The 13530-nt window shown below is 41.4% G+C and overlaps 1 protein-coding gene across 1 annotated transcript in view; it reads right to left on the minus strand.

The window, feature by feature from the left end:
• Window positions 1-225: 225 nt before the first annotated feature.
• LOC123775178 (ankyrin repeat domain-containing protein 50) overlaps window positions 226-13530 on the minus strand; it is a 217066-nt gene continuing 203761 nt past the window's right edge. The window contains exons 7-8 of the mRNA XM_045770131.2: window positions 10326-10494; window positions 226-3045 (exon numbers count right to left, since the gene is read on the minus strand). The gene's annotated coding sequence lies outside the window, so the exon portion shown is untranslated. The remainder of the gene's footprint in view (window positions 3046-10325; window positions 10495-13530) is intronic.

Here is a 13530-nt window from a genome sequence, read left to right on the forward strand (position 1 = left end):
AAAATGTCATATTTTAATCAATTAGTCTTTTGATAATTACAGTACTTTGATCAAATACAGTAATACTGTACTGTAATTAGATCCAAAATATTATCTTTAAATATCGTTAGTGTTTTGAAGTGCTGCTGTTGCCTTCTAATATTTCAGTGTTTGAAGAGAGCTGTGATTGAAATACTGTACCTGGGGGAAAACTTTAATTCCCACTATGTTTAGAGAAAATGCATACAAAATATAATAATTTTATTAGTATTTCAGAAAATAAAATGCAGATGGTTTCAGTGTTTATGTAGATTTTTCACTATTCAATAATGATCACTTACAAAATCTTGGTTTACTATTAGGTTCATTGTACATTAATTAACCCTTCAGTACCCAAAAATGAATGATTTTCAATATTACAATAACAAGATGTGATCAACTAGTTTTTCTGAACCACGTACACCAAAATGACAGATAATGCATCAACCTTTTTTCTTAGTCAAGGTATCTATAATTGGTAGAGGAACTGAACCAAATGCAGAATTTATGCCAAATCTTATATTAATGAGGATAGACTCAAAGGTTGTGGCAATGTTTGTTGCCTCACGGTCATAAGAAAACACAGACTTTGTGTTTTCAGAAACACAGACACAGACTCCCCCAGGGATGTTACAGCTGTGATAACAAAACTCAAGGAACTCTGATACTTTAAAAGAATTCAAGAATGATCCATTCCTCATGAATTCTGAAAGGGAAAAATTGCATTCACAGCTTACAAGAAATATTATAGACTGCATTATTTAAAAAAAACTTACAACTCTGACAAACATTCAATACATAGACAGTCAATAATAAAAAATTAAACTATACATGGATCTATGAACTATTTTTGTGCAGTAATATGGATACGTGTCTAAAGCATCGAATGGCTATCTAGGGAAGATATCTACTCGTTACGTTTGGCACCTATTCATGTTATGAAAAAAGTTATAGGCCCATATATTAAAAATCTCAAAACCTAAAAGGAACAAATTGTCAGTGATATATTTTTATATATCTCAGTAATGCTGGTCTTTTTTTGCATGCTTCCTTCAACAACATACAGTACAATATTTAGGAAATGTAGTTCACCATTTTACATATAATGTACTAAGACAATTCTTGAGAAACTATCAAAATACCTGATACAATACAAATTTATGATATATATACATAGCTCTATACAGTTAGTGTTCACTTGCCAAGAGCTTCGTGATATGGTAGTGTTCATGTTTAATACCATATATATAATTCATTAGGGATCCAATCAATTTAACTGCTGTCATTTAAAGCTTACAGTACAATAATTGTATACTGTATATTAATACTCGCATAATATTTTAATATTAGCTGCATTATATCCATTTGGTGATTCTATAAGAACCAAAATTTTTTATTATAGCATGTTAAAAAAAAAAAAAACTTGCCATTGAGAAAACTTGGTCTTGTGAGTGTTTCCTCTCGACATTATTGTGAGCTACGGCTCTAATATGTTAACAAATACAGTTCGAGAGTTTTGTGTTCATATTTTATTGGATTTAATCCAAACCAAAAAAAATCAAGCAGTTTAAGAATAAGTTACATTGTAATATAGTTTTGAAGTGCTAATTGTTTGGATTGAATGTAAAATTCTAAATCTGCAAACCCAATAAAATGCACAGAAAATTAAGCTTTTCATTTTAATGATATTCACTTCTATAAATCTACATATTTATTTCTGACAAAAAATATATACTGTACAGTACTTCAAAATAAGATAGCAACACACTTTTGAGAAATACTGTAGATAATATTGGCAAAAGCATGAAGGATTACTATGGCTAAACCTGTTAAGCATGTAGTAAAATAGTTTCAAATACCCTATTGCCTTGTTGCTGAGCTAGAGAGAGACTCATAATGCATAAGCATTATGAGGAATGAAATTAGTGTTGACAAGTGCATGCAACAGAAGTATCTTTAACAGATATTGGATACCAACCAAATAATTGTTCAATGACCAGCAATAAATGGTATGGTTGTAGAACTGTACATTATTACATCATACACTGTAAATGTTTACTTAGGTTTACACTGCTAATCTGTACATGTGCAAGGTGACGACACTTTTTACATGTGCACACGAGTAGTACAACAGCAAACTACACGACTAGTACAGGCCATTGCTATATACACATAGGATACAACAGCAATAAAACATACACAGACATGCTCTTATGGCAGTTTGGGACCTTAATAGAAAAACAGCTGTGAATTTTTGGAAATATTACCATAATAAAATTTAAGATAATTTTATAACAAAAAAATTATCTAAGTAACTTTTTGAAACTGGAGCTTTTAAATATAAATACTGTATTACACGAAAAAGCTGTCAAACCTTATTGTAATAATTTGACAGCTGTCAAAATAAAGAATTATCTAAAGTGAACTTAAGTGTTCCAAGTTGCCATAATGACAGCCTTGCAGACTTTGGTGTGGGGTATCTCAGTTCAGCCATCAAAATACTGCTCTGAGTACTGTCACCAGCTTGGCACCAGGGACGGTAATATGACACCCAAATGAAAAGTTGTTTACACAAAGTAATCATATTTTATCCACCCAATTCATATATTAATAGGTATACTGAAAATACCTATGGTGGTTTCTGACCTTTTTAAATTTTAATTTAATAATTGCCAAATAGTATGACTGAACCCCTATTTAGAAGATGTGATAAGCTTTTGAGGTTTGCTCTGAAGATTTCTTGCCAGCATTTCATAAACTTCATAATATGCTGGCAGATGAAGATGCCAATGCTGTCACTGAACACATTAAACTTGCATATGATACTCAGAAGTCATTTTGCCATTGCTATATCAAAACTAAAAATATAGCATGTCTTAAATTTCCTGCAACATCCATCATAAGTGTACAGAATTCAAATCTTGATATTATATTTTCATTATTCCAATTTTTATCTTAGGTTCCCCCTGCTCTCACAGTACTGTCATCTATCTCTTCTACCTCAGCATCATCTCAGAAGTAACTTTCCTGAAATAAAACTTTTATTTTAATGCCACAAATAATAATACTTATGATCTAAAAATCTAAGCAAAAAAAAAATTATTGAAAGGAAAGTGCTCAGTAAGAAACATACGATACATGACTTGTGCCAATCCTAGTGGATAACTGTAATTGTCATGAGCAAGCATTAACTTGGTATGAATGTCCCCCCCCCCCTCCCTTTCTGGCCCGTTGTCATCGTGAGGGAGGCTTGGTGGACGGTTGCCGGAGTGTGATGCTCCATGGGATAGTCCTCTGTCCTTTTGTAGCCTTATGCTCCTGCTGCTACCTTCACAAATTGTGTCAGAAGTCTTTTCCCCTTCCATATGTTAACTTTTTCTTCCCCCCTTTTACTCCTTTCTAATTGTCATTTCCTGACGACTTTATGCCTTTCTTGATTATTCTTTCGAACATCTTCTGTTTTGACGTCCAGGTGTTTGGTGAGGCACACTCTCTCACCTGTAGAACTGTGGTAGCCAACGTTGCGAGCAAGTGGATGCTTTTATTGTCAATCCTCGCCTTCGTTGCTGAACCCGATCTTGACAGACTGATGGTTCTTAAGGTGGCGATTGCGGAACATATACTTACAATGCACCCTTTGGGGAGCCCCATCTTGTCGGGTGTCCTATCCTCTAATTGTGGCTCCATGGTGGGTATGGGGGTTTATTTGTGAATGAAATTGTTACCTGCTCATTATTATGCTAATGATTGACCCTCTTTTCACTTTCCAGACTCATGGGGTGGGCGACCAAGCCCCCTGAGTTAGACTGTGCTGGAAGACAAGGTTCTGTAGCCCCCCGCTACATTGGGCCCTGACCATGTTCCTTCTAAGATCTCTCCTGACTGCCTCTCTCTGTTCCCCTCCCACCTCTGTGGTGGGGTTGAGCCCAAGACCCCACTGGTGACCCCATCACCTGGCGTGGCTCCGTCTCTCATTGTCACAATTGCACCATTTACCCATCTCTTACTGGGGGTGCTCGGCATCATCATCTCTGCAATTGCTCTCACTTGATTCTTTCCCTATCTCTTTCTTTCCAGGCTTTGTTTGATCCTGCTACATGGACTATGTATTTTGATCTTAGTCATGTTGACTCGACTCATCCTGATGATTTATTTCTCCATAAGCATCTTGCTGATTCGGTGGATACGTTGATCACCTTTAACCCCACTCGTTCTGGTATCCATGTTGTTGCAGCCCCTTCTCAGGAAAAGGCTGCCCACTTGGCTTCGTTGTTCTGCATTGGGAAGACCCCCTATTCGGATCTCCAAAAATGCCCAGTTGACAGCCTGCATTAGCACAATTCTTCTCCCACACCATGTCGCGATTGATGACAGGGAACTTAAGGACTGCCACAAGGATATTAATTTAAGTACATTCTTGAGGCCCAAGGCCATTCTATCCTCCAGGTGGATACCTTCACTCGGCCCCCTCGTAGTCATCGCCATCAGCCCCTTCGCGTTGTGAAGGTCATGTTTGATGGTAGGTCCCTTCCTTCTTCAGTCATTCTTGCTGGTACCAGATGCTCCATTCAGGAGTACATCCCCTCTCCTCGCCTGTGCAGCAAGTGCTGGAGATTTGGGCATTGTCCCTCCAGGTGCCCATGTGAGGTGCCTTTCTGCCCCTTGTGTGGAACCTTGAGTCATTCTAAGATGGAGTTCCCTTCTTCCCAAACTCTCTGCATAAATTGTGGTGGTGATGCCCATCCTGCCTTCTCCCGTGCATGTGTGCATTTCAAATTTGAGAAAGCCATCCTCAGTTTCAAGCATCGTGATCACTTGTCTTTTCCCTGAGGCTAGGTGCCAGGTTCGCCGTCTTCCCTCTGTCTCTGGCATGTCTTATGCTCGTGTATTGCGTGCCCCTTCTTCTCACCCCTCCCACTTTCTCAGTTTCGCAACCCTTTTGAGGCCTTGAACCCCGACACCACCACCAACACCTCGTCTGCTCCATCTGCTTCTTTGTGTTCTGGCCAGAGGGTCCTCCTCCTGGTTCTCCGTCTGATGTTTCCTTACTTCCTTCCCGGTCTTCCTTGTCTCCTGTGCCCTCCTTCCCTTCTTAGCCCTTCCCTCTGTCTCTTGGTCATCCTCGCTGTCTGTCTGTTCAGGCCATTGTCCATCCTCCTCCCAGCGTTCGTCATGTTTCCAGTTCTCCTTCTTCTCCTGTTGAAACTGTTGAGGTGGTCGCCCAGTATATTGCTGATGGTACACCTGTCTCTCTCCATCAGAAGCGTAAGCCTGGCTCTTCTCCTTCTTCCTCTTTGGCGGGTAAAAAGGCTTCAATGTATTTCTCACCTTCCAACTCCGACACTATCCCTGCTTCCTCTCCTTTTTCAATGGTGGGGTCTCCTGTCCCTCCTATGGAGGTTTCCTTGGTCCTTGATCCTCTCTTGGATGCTGCCCTTGCTTCGGTGCCATCATCTGTTTCTGTCCTTCCTCCCCCTAATTTCCTTGACCACTCCTCTCCATTGCCTCCTCCCGCTCCAGATTCTGTCCATTCGCCTCTGGTCCGTCCTCTCACTCCCTTATCTCGGTTATCTTTGCTAGCTTTAATTCTGCCCCATCACCCTGATTTCACTGATCCTGATCTTGTTCTTCCTTAGTCTACTGTGCTCTGCTTTGCCTTTGTTTCTCCCTTATTATCTCTGTTTCTTTTCTTTTTTTGTCTATGTCTGTTCTTCAATGAAATATTGGTGATTTTTATGCCAACTTCCATAAACTCCAACTTCTGATCGTGTAGTTTTCCCCGCTTTGTGTTTGGCTCCAGGAGCCAATGCTTGGCGCTTGTCCTCGTCGCTTCCATGGTTATTCCTTTCTCTCTTCCCTTCCAGATCTTGCTGAGGCCCATGCCTCTACTGCTCTCTTGATCCGTCTTGATATTCCTTTCGTCCCCCTACTTTTTCATTCACCCATTCAGTGTTCTGCAGCACATATCTTTGTGAGTAAATGGTATACAGTCTGTTCTATTTATCTCCCCTGAATGTCCTACTTTCTCTTCCTGATCTTAAACACCTGTTGGACTCCTTCCCAGAGCCTGAGCTCCTTTTGGGTAATTTTAGCTGTCGGCATACCCTCTGGGGTGATGTTCTGACAAACTTCCAGGGCCGCCGCCTTGAATCTTTTGTTCTCTCTTCTTCTCTGTCTTCTAAATTCTGGTAAGCCAACTCATGTTGACTCCTGCACTCACACCCTTTCCTGTTTTGATCTCTCTCTCTGCTCATCTTTTTATTTGGACTTCACATGGTGGGTTCTTGATGACCTACATAACAGTGACCATTTCCCCATCCTTGTCACCTTCTTCTCATTTTGCCCTTCCCCCCTCTCCTTCCCTAGGTGGCAGTTTGCCAGGGCTAACTGGAATCTCTTCACTTTGCGTGCTACTCTTTCTGTCCTCTCTAATATGCTTCTTCCCCTGCGCCCTCCTCTTCTTTCATGACACTGTTTTTGATGCTACCCTCTGCTTTGTTCCTCACTCTGCCTCCAAGAGCATGCAGAAGTGCATTCCCTGGTGGAACGCAGACTGTGCTCAGACTATCCGCTGTAAGTGTGCAGCTTGGAAGAAACACCGTTGCTGTAGAACATCCGATTCTTTTGTTTTGTTTTGGAGGGCAAGTGCGGTAGCCAGTAGGGCCATCAGTACGGCTAAACGTGAGGGTTGGAGATCTTTCATTTCCACCATTACGTCTGACACTCCTCATCCCCTGATCTGGAAGAAAATCTGCAAGATAGCGGGTAAGTTTGTTCCAGATGTCTCTCCAGTTTTTCACCATGGTTCTATTGTGGCAGATCTGGTGTCGGTTGCGACCAAACTAGGTTCTCACTTTTCACCAGTTGGCTCTGGCTCTCATCTTCCTCCTCCTCCTTTCCTTACTCGTAAGCCATTTCTTGAATCTTCTCCCTTAGATTTTTGCACTTCTCTTCAGCTTCCCTATAACGATTCTCTCTCTCTCTCCGAATTCCAGCCTGCCCTGGCCCTCTGTGATTCTATGGCAGCGGGCTCAGATGATATTCAATATGAGATGCTTCGCCATCTCCCTCCATGCACGTTTCAGTTTTTACCGAGTGTTTATAACCATGTCTGGTGTCGTCGTCAGTCCCTGAGGACTGGCTTGAGTTGGCTGTTCTTCCTATTCAGAAACCTGGTTCTCTAGGTCAGCCCCTAAAGACTTCTGCCCCATTGCTCTCACGAGTTGCGACTGCAAACTCTTTGAGCGTATGGTCAATGTCTGTCTGATGTTGTTCTTGGAACGCTATCACCACCTCTCCTCTTCTCAATTCTGCTTTCGCAAGTGTCGCAGCACGACTGATGTCCTCGTGAACTTGGAGGTCTATATTCGTACTGCCTTTGCTGTGAAGTCCTCCATTGTTGCTGTCATTTTTGACCTGGGAAAAGGTGTATGACCTGGCGATACCATATTCTGTACCAACTTCATTCTTTTGGTCTTCATGGTAATCTCCCTCTCTTCCTCTAGAGCTTCCTCTCTCGACGTTCCTTTCAATTGCGGCTTGGTTCCACACTCTCTGCCTCTTTTCGGCAATACAAAGGTGTGCCCCAAGGTAGCGTTCTGAGCACTACTCTTTTCCTGGATGCCCTCAATGGTTTCCTTTCCTCCCTTCCCTCTGACATTTTCTCTGCTCTTTATGTTAACGATCTTACACTCTGCTGCCAAGGTGATGACTCGCCTTTTCTCCAACGGTGGCTTCAACTTGCGATTGATGTCGTGTCGTCCTGGGCCACCAATCATGACTTCAAGTTCTCTCCAGCTAAGTCTTATGCTATGACCTTTACTCGGAGGCAGGTCGTTCTTCGACCCCCCTCTGTCACTTTATGGTAATTCTCTTTCATATATAAGGATTCTGCTAAATCTCTGGGGTTAATCTTTGACACTCACTTGTCCTGGTCACCCCCATATCTCCTACTTCAGAGTTGAATGCTCTAAAGCTCTTAACTTACTTAATGTCTTTTTCCATACTTTTTGGGGAGCTGATAAGCACACGCTTCTCTCTTTACATTCCTCTCTTGTACTGTCTAAACTCGATTATGGCTGTTCTGCTTACTCGTCTGATTCTCCCTCCACCCTTCATCATCTTGATGCTCTTCACCGTACTGGACTCCATCATAGCTCTGGTGCCTTCTGTTTGACCCCTACCCAGAGCTTGTATGTTGAGACCGGCATCCTGTCTCTACAAGATCGCTATGATCGCTACTGTCTTCGTTACTTTGTGAGGTCCTTACAACACCCTCACTCTCGCTTATGTCGTGCTTTGACCGTTACTCATCCTGTTGGGGCTTGTTCCCTTTCACCACCTTTCCCTTTTTGAATGGTTGTCTCACTTGTAAGGTTCTCTCTTGGTTCATGCTACCAATGTTTCTCTTCATGTGATTCTGTCCTTGCCACCCGACGTTGGGTTTCCTCTTCCTAAGTTTTGTAGAACTATGACCTGCATTACTAAGGATTTTACCCCTCCTCCAGTTCTGAAACGCCTTTTCCTTGCTCACTTTTCTTCACACTCCCGCTCCATCTCCGCTTTCACAGATGGGTCTAAGTCTGCTGACGGTGAAGGCTACTCCGTTGTGTTTCCTGACTGCACCGATGTGTCACCTGCCTCCAGAGACTAGCATCTTCATGGCTGAACTTTATGCAATTTTGTTTGCTCTTCATCAACTGCTTTCTCGCTATAATTCTTCCTTTGTTGTTGTAGTTGACTCTCACAGTGCCCTCATGACTCTGGAGGCCTTTAATCCTGTCCATCCTGTGGTCATCAAAATTCAAGATTGGCTGTTTCTTATCTTCAGCATATTTAAGAGAGTCGAATTTTGCTAGGTACCCAGCCATATTGTGTTCTTAAATGAGCGTGCAGAAGCTGCCGCAAAGGAAGCTATCCACGCCTGTCCCCATCTCCCGTAAAGCTATTCCTTATTCCGACTTCTACCCAGTAATTCATTCCTCAATCCTTGCCCATTGTCAGGGTTGTTGGTCTTCTGTTTCTGATAACAAGTTGCATGCTTTTAAGGGTAGTGCGTCTCCCCATGGCCTTCCTCCTACCACCGTAACTAGCGGTGAGAAATGGCTCTGGTGAGGTTACGTATTGGCCATCAACGCTTAACTCATGGGCACTTAATGGAGCACCACTCTGCTCCTTATTGTCTGAATTGCATTGTCCCTATTACAGTCGTGCATATCCTTGTTGAATGTCCTGACTTCTAGGATGTGCATGTGTCTTGCTTCCCAACTGTCTCTCGATAGTATTTGTGGTGAATCAAATGCCTTTGAAGTTGTTTGCCTCCTGCGCTATTGTTCTCATATTGGCATCCTCAGTGATATTTAGCACCTTTTGAATGTCCCGCACTTTTGATGGTGCTACATAGCCTCCCTGGCTTGGTGCCTTTTTTTGATAATTACTTACTTGGTATGACTGTATAGCACTTGAATGAGATACAAGGACATGATAGGAGCAGAGTCCAGGGTGTATGATGATTGAGATAGTTCCAACTATCATGTTGGATATTGTGTTCCAACTCAGCTCATGCTTGTGGTCAGCATGAGCTCAGTGTGGATTTTCACTGCTATGGCTTATTAGCTTATATGTTCCAACAAGATAAATTAAAATGATAGATAAACTTGAAAATCTTATAACTTCAATCTATATTCAAGTTCTTATGAGCATTAAATTAGCAGAAACCAACTATGGTAAAGTAGAAGTCACAAGGAGCTAAATGGCCACAAATGAATAAATATACAACTTTCTTTTTGGACATATTGTCCTGCAAAATAAATATAGTTTTTTGTATCAGTCCTGTGGCAAATCTTCAATAATGCTCTGAAAGTCTACATCTCCACAATATCACTAAGCTGAGTAATACCAGTGATGATAGGCAAGTATGACCCATTGTAGATGTAGGTTATTAACCCTCTTTAAACTCTATAAATTACCTCCCTTTTCATCCCCCACCTGTGTGGGTGTTGCACATTGGGTGGATGATCATAGGGGAGCCAAATTAGCATTGTCTTTGCTCCACCAACTTTTATTTGCTCCCCCTTCCCCCTCCTTCCTTGGAATAGACTGGTAAACATGCCAAAAATGCATGTTATATAATAATAATAGTGCATGCAGTTTAAATCATTAGTCACTACATGAAAACTGCATCATGGCAAAAACAAACTGTTTAAACATGCGTTATATAAGAGTGAACTGAATTGTAGAAACTATGGCATAATTCTTAACTTCAAGATAAAACACAATCTAAACTAAAACAAACAATATTACAGTACCATTGATATAAATATCTGCTGCTTTGAGGTCAGCATGAGGAATACTACAGTACAATGAGTTTTATAGTTGATGTTTTGACAAGTTTTACTTCTATGATGTGACAGCTGGCATCTTCAGTTGTACCCTTGGTGCCATGGTGCAGGCTCACCGCAATCTGTTTTCATCTTTCTGCAATGAGGATTAATAATAATATGGTACGAGTCTAGACAATATTAATTTTAATAAAGGTCTTCAATAGCACATACAGTGGTACCTCGGAATGCGATTGTCCCTGTATGCGAGGTTTTCGGAAGGCGAGCAGTATTTACTCCAAAAATTTGTCTCGGAAGGCGAGGGTTACTTCGGGACGCGAGTTTGTTGATACGCGTACAGGCCGACCTAGCGCGTGGTGGTTCGGCGATCGTCGCCCCTCTGCCCCGCCGCCCCTCAGTTTACCATTGTCTCGCGCTCAGTGACTACCCCCACATCAATTCTTCTCGCGGATTTTCAGTGTTTTGTTGGATTTTTGGTGATTTGTCTATACAATTTGTTATTATATATCTCACCATGGGTCCCAAGAAAGCCAGTGGTAAGGATAAAGGCCAGAAAGCTCATGTGAGGATGACAATAGAGGAGAAACAAGAGATCATTCGGAAGCATGAGAACGGTACACGTGTTGTTGAACTTTGTAGGCAGTACAACAAAGCCACATCAACAATATGCACTATACTTAAGAAGAAAAATAAGATTATGGGTGCTAAAGTGGCAAAAGGAGTAAGAACATTAACGGCACAAAGACCACAAATACTTGAAGTGGAAAAGTTGTTATTAATTTGGATACACGACAAGGAGTTGAGGGGTGATAGTGTTTCGGAGGCCATTATTTGTGAGAAAGCAAGGGTGTTGCGCGAAGACCTTCTAAAGAATACCCCTGCAACGAGTGATGCAGATAAGAAAGAGTTTAAGGCAAGCAGGGGCTGGTTTGAAAAATTTAGAAAGAGAAGTGGTATCCATAGTGTTACAAGGTGTTACTCCCCTTCCAAACAGTAACTCCTCTCCTCCTCCCCCCTCCTCACCATCTTCCATACGCCTACAGCACTCGACAGCAAGGTAAGTAATAACTGGAACATAGTTTTGTAGGTTTATTTAGATGAATTAGGTAAATTAGGTATAAAAATTTAGTTTGATGTGAGGTTTTTGGGGTAGTCAGGAACGGATTAATTCATTTCCCTTTATTTCTTATGGGGAAATTAACTTCGGAATGCGAGTTTTCGGAATGCGAGGCGTCTCCAGGAACGGATTAAACTCGTATTCTGAGGTATGCCTGTATATATATAACATCTTCACTCCTTCTGAAGATGTATTAATATACGAAAGTACTTAAGGAAATTCCTGTTTCAAATTTCCTTCGTGGTCTGACACTGTCATATATAACAGTGTATAGTGTGATGAAATTACCCTTTCTTATTCCCTCCATGTGGTGAGGGAGCTTAGAGAGATCTACTCACTGCCAAGATAAACTCCCCCACCAACTAAAGAAAATACTGTAATAAAATAATCAACTGAAAATTTTACTGTAATTTTCTGAGTTACAGTACTGTACTTTATACCCACTAATCTGACTACACCATGTGGCAGCCTAGGTCAACTGAGTGATGAAGTAATTATCAATAGAAGGCGCTAAGCCAGAGGAGACTCGAGCACCATCAGTGTCTTCAAGTATCACCACCAAGTATTCAAAAGGTGTTTAACCCTCAAACTGCTAGGGGCCCAAATGGATTTAACACCCACAGGCGCAACAAAAAAAAATTCAAAAAAATTCTTTCGTCTTATAGAAGTGTTCATTTTTGTACCCCGATCACGGAAAAAATAATAAAAAAATCGTAGGTGGCATATTTTAGCCGCAATAGGGTAGGGAAGTGTGGCAAAAAAGGGGCGTTGACAGAGCCTTCGCCAGACGAGGTCTACTCCGCTCGAGCTATTAGGCGGCAGTTGCCACAAATATATTATTACCTAATTATTTCAATGTGTCTGATTTTTTCTTAGTTTTTTTTGCAGTAATATTATTCAATACAGCAAATTGTGAAATATTTATATAATAAAATGTGTGAACCATCGCTGTACTCAAAATTATGGTGTGCATATTAGTGATTCAATTATGTTCATAAAACAATAAACAAACAGTTTTGCTGCTGTTACACTATATACACAAGTTATATATAAGTATTTGTATGTTTTGTTCACCATAATGAACAACTAAGTTGGTATTGTGAGTCAAAAAGCAACAAAGAGTGACCGCCACACACCAACCAGCCACTCACTGCCACTCCCTCCCTCAACAACACCTCACTCCCCCCTCATTCTCCTCCCACAATACTGTTTGTGCATTTATTCACTATACACAGACGTTATATATAAGTATTTACATGTTTTGTTCACCATAACTGTACATCTAAGCTTGTATAGTGAGTAAAGACACGAAGACGTAGCTACTCACACAGTCAGCTGGTGGCGGCCGCCCTCAAGGCCAGACACACTAATATTTCTCCTCCAACAATATTGTTTGTGGTGTTATTACGCTATATACACACATTATACATAAGTATCTACCTGTTTTATTCACCATACCTGTACAAATAAGCTGGTATGGTGCCCAAAGATCATAGTGGCCACCAGTAAACAACATGATAAGTCGTGCAGATGACGCACCTCCCTCACCAAAATGGCAGCTCCCAACCTACTCCTATTGCTGTTATCACACTCTATACACACATTATATATAAATATCTACATTTGTGTTCACCATAGCGAACCACTAAGCTGGTATGGTGAGTGCAGTCATTAAAAGGTGGACCCACACAGTCAGAAGACGACGCCACCACCCTCCCTCCCACTGCCTTACTCCTCCCTCCATGGAGCACAGCACTAAATATCACCACAATCCTGTTATTATCAGAATCCTGGTCAGTTTTATCAGTCAGGGGGTCTTCCATAATGCTATCATCACTAAATAATAGCATGATCATATATATTATGGCATGTGTAGGCGATGCTGTGGTCAAAAGCTGAACAGCGGTGCTGTGAGCTTGTGCTGCGTGCGCCAGCCTTGGTGGCTTGCTCAATACTGACCCTCTCACACCCAAGAAAGTTAGCCTGGATTTTTTTTCTAGGTGGCATCTGGCAACTATCGGTCGTGGTTGCACTATAGCTGCCCCTATCCCAGGC

This window comes from Procambarus clarkii, chromosome 92, assembly GCF_040958095.1.
Source record: "Procambarus clarkii isolate CNS0578487 chromosome 92, FALCON_Pclarkii_2.0, whole genome shotgun sequence".
Taxonomy (NCBI): Eukaryota; Metazoa; Arthropoda; class Malacostraca; order Decapoda; family Cambaridae; genus Procambarus; species Procambarus clarkii.